The sequence below is a fragment of the Zea mays genome, chromosome 1 (genome assembly GCF_902167145.1).
Source record: "Zea mays cultivar B73 chromosome 1, Zm-B73-REFERENCE-NAM-5.0, whole genome shotgun sequence".
NCBI lineage: Eukaryota > Viridiplantae > Streptophyta > Magnoliopsida > Poales > Poaceae > Zea > Zea mays.
In genome coordinates, this window is record NC_050096.1 from 220,804,556 (window position 1) to 220,816,244 (window position 11,689).

Below are 11,689 nucleotides of genomic sequence, written 5' to 3' on the forward strand. Positions count from 1 at the left end.
AAGTCAAAGTTAGATGACATAGCAAAATCACTGTCAAAACTACTATCACTTAGTGCTCTAAGTGAATTGGTGTTAGAAAATGCACCCTCTTCAGAGTCAGAAAATGCACCCTCTTCATCGACATGTGCACCTTCATTTGCCCTATCTTAGGTGGACTGAGATGGATCAACATGAGAGTCCATATTTAGTGGGGGGTACTCGGCGTGTAAATCAATCTCTTCCTTACTAAAGGGTGGCATTGACGTTTAGTAGGTGAAAATTGCAATGGCCCATCAAATTTTTTTATCTCAACATGAACACGCATAACCCCATACTGAAGATTTAACTTAAAACCATTCTATAAGTTGTTCATCAATTTTAATCTCAGTAGCAACATCATCCAAGGTAGAATGCCACAACGTTATGTACTGTTTTGAACCCCACATGCATTTTGTGCCTATGTAATTTATCAAATTCAGCAGCACACAATTGCTTCTATCAAGAACAAGTGGTTGTAAAGTATAACTTCGACAGTGGCGCTTTGATTCCCCCATCCAACAAACCAAAATAAGAGCCAACTTTAATAATAACTTGCAAATCATTGAGTATAGACCTACAAATTGACAACAATTCTCATTGGAAAATTCCTACTTATTCAATCTAACAAGTTGTAGAGAGAAGCAACCCCAAGTTCTTACCCTATTCTGTCAGATGCCATTGTTGAATGGCCTTGCGCCTAGGTCTGCACAACGTCGGATGGCATTGCACCCAGGTCGAAGTCGGTCCTCGCGTCGCGCCTAGGTCGAAACTGGTCGCCGGCCACCACGCTCGCGCCTAAGTCTGCCTGCCATGCTCGCGCCTAGGTCACTAGCCGCCGCGCCCGCGCCGATCTTCGCGCCATGCTCGCGCCTAGGTCCTCGCGTCGTGCCTAGGTCAAAACTGAAAGGGAATTAGGCTTACACCTATTTCCTAATTGATTTTGGTGGTTGAATTGCCCAACACAAATAATTGGACTAACTAGTTTGCTCTAGTCTATAAGTTATACAGGTGCCAAAGGTTCACAAAAAGCCAATGAAAAGACCAAGAAAAGGGTTCAACAAAAAGAGCAAGGGATAACCGAAGTGTGCCCTGGTCTGGCGCACCGGACTGTCCGGTGTGCCACCAGACAGTGTCCGGTGCACCAGGGGACTCCAAGCTGAACTCCTCACCTTCGGGAATTCTCAGAGGCGCTCCACTATAATTCACCGGACTATCCGGTGCACCACCGGACAGTGTCCGGTGCCCCAAGGGAGAGCGGCTCTGAACTCGCCAGCTTCGGGAATCCGCTCCGCTATAATTCATCGGACTGTCCGGTGTGACAGCGGAGCAACGGCTACTTCGCGCGCAACGGTCGACTGCAACGCATTAAATGCGCGCCTGCGCGCGCAGAGGAGCAGAGCACGCGCGGGTGGCACACCGGACAGCCTACAGGGCTTGTCCGATGCACCACCGGACAGCCAGGCGGGCCCACAAGACAGAGCTCCAACGGTCGAACCCCAACGGTCTGCTGACGTGGTTGGCGCACCGGACTGTCCGGTGCGCCATGCGACAACACACTTCCAACGGCCACTTTGTGGTGTTTGGGGCTATAAATACCCCAACCACCCCACATTCATTGGCATCCAAGTTTTCCACCTTCCAACTACTTACAAGAGCTCTAGCATTCAATTCTAGACACAACCAAATAGATCAAATCCTCTCCTAACTCCACACAAAGCTCTAGTGATTAGAGAGAGAGATTTGTTGTGTTCATTTGAGCTCTTGCGCTTGGATTGCTTCTTTCTCTCATTCTTTCTTGCGATCAACTCAATTGTAACCGAGGCAAGAGACACCAATTGTGTGGTGGTCCTTGCGGGGGAAGTTTGGTTCCCGTTTGATTGAGAAGAGAAGCTCACTCGGTCCGAGGGACCGTTTGAGAGAGGGAAAGGGTTGAAAGAGACCCGGTCTTTGTGACCACCTCAACGGGGAGTAGGTTTGCAAGAACCGAACCTCGGTAAAACAAATCATCATGTCTCGCTCTTTATTCGCTCACGATTTGTTTTGCGCCCTCTCTCTCGGACTCGTTTCTATTTCTAACGCTAACCCGGCTTGAAGTTGTGATTAAGTTTGTAAATTTCAGATTCGCCCTATTCACCCCCCCCCCTCTAGGCGACTTTCAATTGGTATCAAAGCCTGGTGCTTCATTAGAGCCTAACCGCTCGAAGTGATGTCGGGAGATCACGCCAAGAAGGAAATGGTGACCGGCGAGAAGCCCACTACAAGCCACGGGAAGGCTCCATCGAGAGAGTCCTACAACAAAGGGAAGGGGAAGGAAAAAGAATCCCCTTCACACAAGTCGCGTCGGAGCGGTGACAAGAAGAAGATGAGGAAGGTGGTCTACTACAAGACCGACTCCTCATCGCCATCCACCTCCGGCTCCGACACGCCATCCGTAACTTCTAAGCGCCATGAGCGCAAGAAGTTTAGTAAGATCCCCCTACTCTATCCTCGCATTCCTAAACATACGCCTTTACTTTCCGTCCCATTAGGCAAACCACCAACGTTTGATGGTGAAGATTATGCTAGGTGGAGTGATTTGATGCAATATCACCTAACCTCACTCCACAAAAGTATATGGGATGTTATTGAGTTTGGTGTACAGGTACCATCCATAGGGGATGAAGATTATGATGAGGACGAAGTGGCCCAAATCCAACACTTCAACTCCCAAGCCACAACTATACTCCTCGCCTCTCTAAGTCGAGAGGAGTATAACAAGGTGCAAGGGTTGAAAAGTGCTAAGGAGATTTGGGACATGCTAAAGATCGCGCACGAAGGAGACGAGGTGACCAAGATCACCAAGCGGGAGACGATCGAGGGGGAGCTCGGTCGCTTCCGACTTTGCCAAGGGGAGGAGCCACAAGACATGTACAACTGGCTCAAAACCTTGGTGAACCAAGTGCGCAACCTCGGGAGCAAAAAATGGGATGACCACGAAATGGTTAAGGTTATTCTAAGATCACTTGTTTTCCTTAACCCTACTCAAGTTCAATTAATTCGTGGCAATCCTAGATATACACTAATGACTCCCGAGGAAGTAATCGGGAATTTTGTGAGCTTTGAATTGATGATCAAAGGCTCAAAGAAGATCAACGAGCTTGATGGCCCCTCCACGTCCGAAGCACAACCGGTCGCATTCAAAGCCCGGTCTACATCAAGTAGACAACCAATCGACGCCTCAAAGCTCGACAATGAGGAGATGGCGCTCATCATCAAGAGCTTCCGCCAAATCATCAAACAAAGGAGGGGGAAAGATTACAAGCCCCGCTCCAAGAAAGTTTGCTACAAATGTGGTAAGCCCGGTCATTTCATTGCTAAATGTCCATTATCTAGTGATAGTGACAGGGGCGACGACAAGAAGGGGAGAAGAAAGGAGAAGAAGAGGTACTACAAGAAGAAGGGTGGCGATGCCCATGTTTGCCGGGAGTGGGACTCCGACGAGAGCTCCACCGACTCCTCCTCCAACGAGGACGCCGCCAACATCGCCGTCACCAAGGGACTCCTCTTCCCCAACGTCGGCCACAAGTGCCTCATGGCAAAGGACGGCAAAAGGAAGAAGGTAAAATCAAGATCCTCCACTAAATATGAGACCTCTAGCGATGAGGATAATGCTAGTAATGAGGAGGATAACTTGCGCATCCTTTTTTCCAACCTAAACATGCAACAAAAAGAAAAATTAAATGAATTGATTAGTGCTATTCATGAGAAGGATGATCTCTTGGACACCCAAGAGGACTTCCTTATTAAAGAAAACAAAAAGCATGTTAAGGTTAAAAATGCTTACGCTCTAGAAGTTGAAAATGTGAAAAACTATCTAGTGAGCTAAGCACTTGCCATGATATTATTACCAACCTTAGAAATGAGAATGCAAATTTAATTGCTAAGGTTGATTCAAATGCTTGTGATGTTTCAGTTCCCAATCTTAGAGATGATAATGTTGATTTGCTTGCTAAGATTGAAGAATTGAATATCTCTCTTGCTAGCCTTAGAGATGAAAATAAAAAATTGCTTGCTAAGGCTAAAGAATTAGATGTTTGCAATGCTTCCATTTCCGACCTTAAAAGTAAAAATGATATATTGCATGCTAAGGTTGTAGAATTAAAATCTTGCAAACCCTCTACATCTACCGTTGAACATACTTCCATTTGTACTAAATGTAGAGACATTAATGTTGGTGCTCTTTAATTAAGAAACAAAATGATCACATAGCTCAACTTAATGCTAAAATCAATGAGCATGCCTTAGAAGATGAAAAATTTAAATTTGCTAGAAGCATGCTCTATAGCGGGAGACGCCCTGGCATCAAGGATGGCATTGGCTTCCAAAAGGGAGAAAATGTCAAACTTAATGCCCCTCCTAAAAGATTATCGAATTTTGTTAAGGGCAAGGCTCCCATGCCTCAGGATAACGAGGGTTACATTTTGTACCCTGCCGGTTATCCCAAGAGCAAAATTAGGAGAATTCACTCTAGGAAGTCTCACTCTGGCCCAAATCATGCTTTTATGTATAAGGGTGAGACATCTAGTTCTAGGCAATCAACCCATGCAAAATTTCCTAAGAAGAAAACTCCTAGTGCATCAAATGATCATGACATTTCCTTTAAAACTTTTGATGCATCTTATGTTTTAACTAACAAATCCGGCAAGGTAGTTGCCAAGTATGTTGGGGGCAAGCACAAGGGGTCAAAGCCTTGTGTTTGGATACCCAAAGTTCTTGTGTCTAATGTCAAAGGACCCAAAACCATTTGGGTACCTAAAATCAAGAACTAAACTTGTTTTGTAGGTTTATGCATCCGGGGGCTCAAGTTGGATCATCGATAGCGGGTGCACAAACCACATGACAGGGGAGAAGAAGATGTTCTCCTCCTACAAGAAAAACCAAGATCCCCAACAAGCTATCACATTCGGGGATGGAAATCAAGGTTTGGTCAAAGGATTGGGTAAAATTGCTATATCTCCTGACCATTCAATTTCCAATGTTTTTCTTGTAGATTCTTTAGATTACAATTTGCTTTCTGTATCTCAATTATGCAAAATGGGCTACAACTGACTTTTCACAGATGTAGGTGTTACTGTCTTTAGAAGAAGTGATGATTCAATAGCATTTAAGGGAGTGTTAGAGGGTCAGCTATACTTAGTAGATTTTGGTAGAGCTGAACTCGACACTTGCTTAATTGCTAAGACTAACATGGGCTGGCTCTGGCATCGCCGACTAGCACATGTTGGAATGAAGAATCTTGAGAGCACCTAGAGGGGGGGTGAATAGGTGATCCTGTGAAACTTAAACTTATCACCACAAAAACTTGTTAAGTGTTAGCACAATAATTGCCAAGTGGCTAGAGAGGAGTCTCAACAAAACACAATACCACAAGAGATCAAACACAGAGATGACACAGTGGTTTATCCCGTGGTTCGGCCAAGACCAACGCTTGCCTACTCCACGTTGTGGCGTCCCAACGGACGAGGGTTGCAATCAACCCCTCTCAAGCGGTCCAAAGACCAACTTGAATACCACGGTGTTTTGCTTTGCCTTTCAATATCCCGTTTGCGAGGAATCTCCACAACTTGGAGCCTCTCGCCCTTACACTTGAGATTCACAAAGAAATACGGAGTAAGGGAGGAACTAGCAACGCACACAAGACTCAAAATCAGAGCAACAGCACGCACACAAGTCGCAACAAGAGCTCGCAACACAACTCAATGAGTTCACAACTCAACAAGAGCTCTAGATGCTATCACAATGAACCAAATGCTCGGAATCGATGTCTTGGTGCTTAGAAATGTTGTAGGAATGCTTGGTATTCTCCTCCATGCGCCTAGGGGTCCCTTTTATAGCCCCAAGGCAGCTAGGAGCCGTTGAGAGCAAATCTGGAAGGCTGATCTTGCCTTCTGTCGACTGGTGCACCGGACAGTCCGGTGCACACCGGACACTGTCCGGTGCCCGATTTCTTTCCTTAAACGGCGCAGCCGACCGTTGGCCGCCAGAGAGCCGTTGGCGCACCGGACAGTCCGGTGTCCCCTTCTAGCCGTTGGCTCGGCCACGTGTCCCGCGCAGATCGCGCGGCCGACCGTTGGCCCGGCCGACCGTTGGCTCACCGGATAGTCCGGTGCTCACCGGACAGTCAGGTGAATTATAGCCGTACGTCGCCGGTAAATTCCCGAGAGCGGCCAGTTCGCCCGAGTCAGTCTGGCGCACCGGACACTGTCCGGTGCACTACCGGACAGTCCGATGCTCCAGACCGAACAACCTTTTGCCTGTACACAGCCAACTTTTCTCTGACTCGATTTCTCCTGTTTCAAGCACTTAGACATAATACATTAGTCTTCAAAACAATGTACTAAGGCTTAGAAACATACCTTTACTCTTGATTTGCACTTTGTCCATCCATGGGTATAGATTCACATTTAAGCACTTGTGTTGGCACTCAATCACCAAAATACTTGGAAATGGCCCAAGGGCACATTTCCCTTTCAATCTCCCCCTTTTTGGTGATTTATGCCAACACAACATAAAGCAACTAGAAAAAGTGCAATATCACTTCAAATAAAACTCAAATTTATTTTGATTCAATTTTGGCATATATGGATCATCCTTTGCCACCACTTGGTTTGTTTTTGCAAATCAAAACTCAAATTTCTATCTCTAAGTCAAACACACATGTTAAGTCATAAAGAGAGTCATTTCAGGAGTATTTGATTCAGGATTCCAAAAACTCCCCCTTTTTCCCATAATCAACATTTTTCCCCACAAGAAGCCAACTTTTGACAAGAGAGACAATAAAAGAGTTTTGACAAAACAAAAAAAAACTCTATTCTACTATTTTCAAAATCTCTCAAGTGGTAGCTGATCCATTTATCACTTTGGCCTTTATTTTCTCCCCCTTTGGCATCAAGCACCAAAACGGGATCAATCTTGGCCCTTTAACCCCATTGCCTCACCAAAATTTTCAATTAAGAGCAAATAGGCAATAAGAGTTAAAAGATGAACTTGGAAAAGTTACTCTTTTCATCGGAGTGCAGTGGAAGTCTTGCATGGTCCAAGTCCACCTTTTTCCCTTTTAATTCTCCTTCGAGACTAAAACACGCAAACTCAAGCATATGGTTAGTCTCAAAGGGTCAAGTTGTAACACATCTCCCCCTAAAACTATGCATCACTTTGCAACGGACTTGTGAGGTCCAGGGAGTGGTTGTACAACTTGAGCACCATACTAAACAAAATGCAAAAAGGAACATGATCAAAAGCATAAATACATGTATGCTACAATTCAATCCAAGTTCCGCGAATCTAAGACATTTAGCTCACTACGCAGCCTGCAAAAGGTCTTCTCATCTAGAGGCTTGGTAAAGATATCGGCTAGCTGGTTCTCGGTGCTAACATGAAACACTTCGATATCTCCCTTTTGCTGGTGGTCTCTCAAAAAGTGATGCCGGATGTCAATGTGCTTTGTGCGGCTGTGTTCAACAGGATTTTCCGCCATGCGAATAGCACTCTAATTGTCACATAGGAGTGGGACTTTGCTCAGATTGTAGCCAAAGTCCCTGAGGGTTTGCCTCATCCAAAGTAGTTGCGCGCAACACTGTCCTGCGGCAACATACTCGGCCTCAGCGGTGGATAGGGCAACGGAGGTTTGTTTCTTAGAGTTCCACGACACCAGGGACCTTCCTAAGAATTGGCACATCCCTGATGTACTCTTCCTATCGACCTTACATCCAGCATAGTCGGAATCTGAGTATCCAACCAAGTCAAAGGTAGACCCCTTTGGATACCAGAGCCCGAAGCAAGGCGTAGCAACCAAATATCTAAGAACTCGCTTCACCGCCACTAAGTGACACTACTTAGGATCGGATTGAAATCTAGCACACATGCATACGCTAAGCATAATATCCGGTCTACTAGCACATAAATAAAGTAGAGACCCTATCATTGACCGGTATGCTTTTTGATCAACGGACTTACCTCCTTTGTTGAGATCAGTGTGTCCGTCGGTTCCCATCGGCGTCTTTGCGGGCTTGGCATCCTTCATCCCAAACCGCTTTAGCAAGTCTTGCGTGTACTTCGTTTGGGAGATGAAGGTGCCGTCCTTGAGTTGCTTCACTTGGAACCCAAGGAAGTAGTTCAACTCGCCCATCATTGACATCTCGAATTTCTGCGTCATCACCCTGCTAAACTCTTCACAAGACTTTTTATTAGTAGAACCAAATATTATGTCATCGACATAAATTTGGCACACAAAAAGATCACCGTCACAAGTCTTAGTGAAAAGAGTTGGATCGGCTTTCCCAACCTTGAAAGCATTAGCAATTAAGAAATCTCTAAGGCATTCATACCATGCTCTTGGGGCTTGCTTAAGTCCATAGAGCGCCTTAGAGAGCTTACACACATGGTCGGGGTACCGTTCATCCTCGAAGCCAGGGGGTTGCTCCACGTACACCTCCTCCTTGATCGGCCCATTGAGGAAAGCGCTCTTCACATCCATTTGGTACAACCTGAAAGAATGGTGAGCGGCATATGCTAGCAAGATACGAATTGATTCTAGCCTCGCCACAGGAGCAAACGTCTCCTCAAAGTCCAAACCTGCGACTTGGGCATAACCTTTTGCCACAAGTCGAGCCTTGTTCCTCGTCACCACCCCGTGCTCGTCCTGTTTGTTGCGGAACACCCACTTGGTTCCCACAACATTTTGCTTGGGACGAGGCACCAGTGTCCAAACTTCATTGCGCTTGAAGTTGTTGAGTTCCTCCTGCATGGCCAATACCCAATCCGGATCTAGCAAGGCCTCCTCTACCCTGAAAGGCTCAATAGAAGAGACCAAGGAGTAATGCTCACAAAAATTAACTAATCGAGATCGAGTAGTTACTCCCTTGCTAATGTCACCCAAAATTTGGTCGACGGGATGATCCCTTTGAATCACTGCTCGAACTTGGGTTGGAGGTGCAGGTTGCGCTTCTTCCTCCATCACGTGATCATCTTGTGCTCCCCCTTGATCACACGCCTCCTTTTGATGAACATGTTCATCGTCTTGAGTTGGGGGATGCACCGTTGTTGAGGAAGAAGGTAGATCTCGTTTATCTTGTTCCTGTGGCCGCACTTCTCCAATCGCCATGGTTCATATAGCGGCCGTCGGAACATCTTCTTCATCTACATCATCACAATCAACAACTTGCTCTCTTGGAGAGCCATTAGTCTCATCAAATACAACGTCGCTAGAGACTTCAACCAAACCCGATGATTTGTTGAAGACTCTATACGCCTTTGTATTTGAGTCATAACCTAACAAAAACCCTTCTACAGCTTTGGGAGCAAATTTAGAATTTCTACCCTTCTTCACTAGAATGTAGCACCTGCTCCCAAATACACGAAAGTAAGATACATTGGGTTTGTTACCGGTTAGTAGCTCATACGAAGTCTTCTTGAGGAGGCGATGAAGGTAGACCCTGTTGATGGCGTGGCAAGCCGTGTTCACGGCTTCCGACCAAAAACGCTCGGGGGTCTTGAATTCTCCAAGCATCATCCTCGCCATATCGATTAGCGTCCTGTTCTTCCTCTCTACCACACCATTTTGCTGTGGTGTGTAGGGAGCGGAGAACTCGTGCTTGATCCCTTCCTCCTCAAGGAACTCCTCCACTTGAAGGTTCTTGAACTCGGACCCGTTGTCGCTTCTTATCTTCTTCACCTTGAGCTCAAACTCATTTTGAGCTCTCCTGAGGAAGCGCTTGAGGGTCCCTTGGGTTTCAGACTTATCCTGCAAAAAGAACACCCAAGTGAAGCGGGAAAAGTCATCAACAATAACTAAACCATACTTACTTCCTCCTATGCTTAGATAGGCGACAGGTCCGAAGAGGTCCATATGTAGCAGCTCCAGGGGTCTTGATGTGGTCATCACATTCTTGCTGTGATGCGCTCCTCCCACCTGTTTACCTGCCTGACAAGCTGCACAAGGTCTATCTTTTTCGAATTGTACGTTAGTCAAACCTATCACGTGTTCTCCTTTTAGAAGCTTGTGAAGGTTCTTCATCCCCACATGTGCTAAGCGGCGATGCCACAGCCAGCCCATGCTAGTCTTAGCAATTAAGCATGCATCTAGACCGGCCTCTTCTTTTGCAAAATCAACTAAGTAAAGCTTGCCGTCTAATACACCCTTAAAGGCTAGTGAACCATCACTTCTTCTAAAGACAGACACATCTACATTTGTAAAAAGACAATTATATCCCATATTGCATAGTTGACTAACAGATAGCAAATTGTAACCAAGAGACTCAACTAAAAACACATTGGAGATAGAGTGCTCATTAGAAATTGCAATTTTACCTAACCCTTTTACCTTGCCTTGATTCCCATCACCGAATATAATTGAATCTTGGGAATCCCTATTCTTGACGTAGGAGGTGAACATCTTCTTCTCCCCCGTCATATGGTTTGTGCATCCGCTGTCGATAATCCAGCTTGAACCCCCGGATGCATAAACCTGCAAGGCAAATTTAGGCTTGGGTCTTAGGTACCCAACTCATGTTGGGTCCTACAAGGTTAGTGCAAATATCCTTAGGGACCCAAATGCAAGTTTTGTCTCCCTTGCATTTTGCCCCTAACTTCCTAGCAACTATTTTCCTATCCTTTCTACAAATAGCAAAGGAAGCATTTAAAGCATGATAAATTGTAGAGGGTTCATTCATTACTTTCCTAGGAACATTAACAACATTTCTCCTAGGCATATTATGAACAACATTTCTCCTACCAACATTTCTATCATGCACATAAGAAGAACTAGAAGCAAACATGTCATGAGAATCAAAAGCATCATATGCGTTACATCTCCTATGAGCATTTCTAGATTGTCTCCTATCATGGTACATAAAGGCATGGTTCTTTTGCACACTACTAGCCATAGGGGCCTTCCCTTTCTCCTTGGCGGAGATGGGAGCCTTATGGCTTGTCAAGTTCTTGGCTTCCTTCTTGTAGCCATGTCCATCCTTAATTGAGGGGTGTCTACCAATTGTGTAGGCATCCCTAGCAAATTTTAGCTTATCAAAATTACTCTTGCTAGTCTTAAGTTGAGCATTAAGACTAGCCAATTCATCATTAAGTTTGGAAATTGAAACTAGGTGTTCACTACAAGCATCAATGTCAAAATCTTTACATCTATTGCAAGTTTCAACAATTTCTACACAAGATGTTGATTTACTAGCTATTTCTAACTTAGCATTCAAATCATCATTAACACTTTTTAATTTAGAGATGGATTCATGACAAGTAGATAATTCACTAGAGAGCATTTCATTCCTTTTAATTTCTAGAGCAAGAGAATTTTGTGCACTAACAAATTTATCATGCTCCTCATATAAAAGATCCTCTTGTTTTTCTAGTAATCTATTCTTGTCATTCAAAGCATCAATCAACTCATTAATCTTATTAATTTTAGATCTATCTAATCCCTTGAATAAGCATGAGTAATCTATCTCATCATCATCACTAGACTCATCCTCACTTGAAGAAGCATAAGTACTAGTATCATGAGTGCTTACTTTCTTCTCCCTTGCCATGAGGCAAGTGTGACGCTCGTTGGGGAACAGGGATGACTTGTTGAAGGCGGTGGCGGCGAGTCCTTCATTGTCGGAGTCGGAGGAGAAGCAATCCG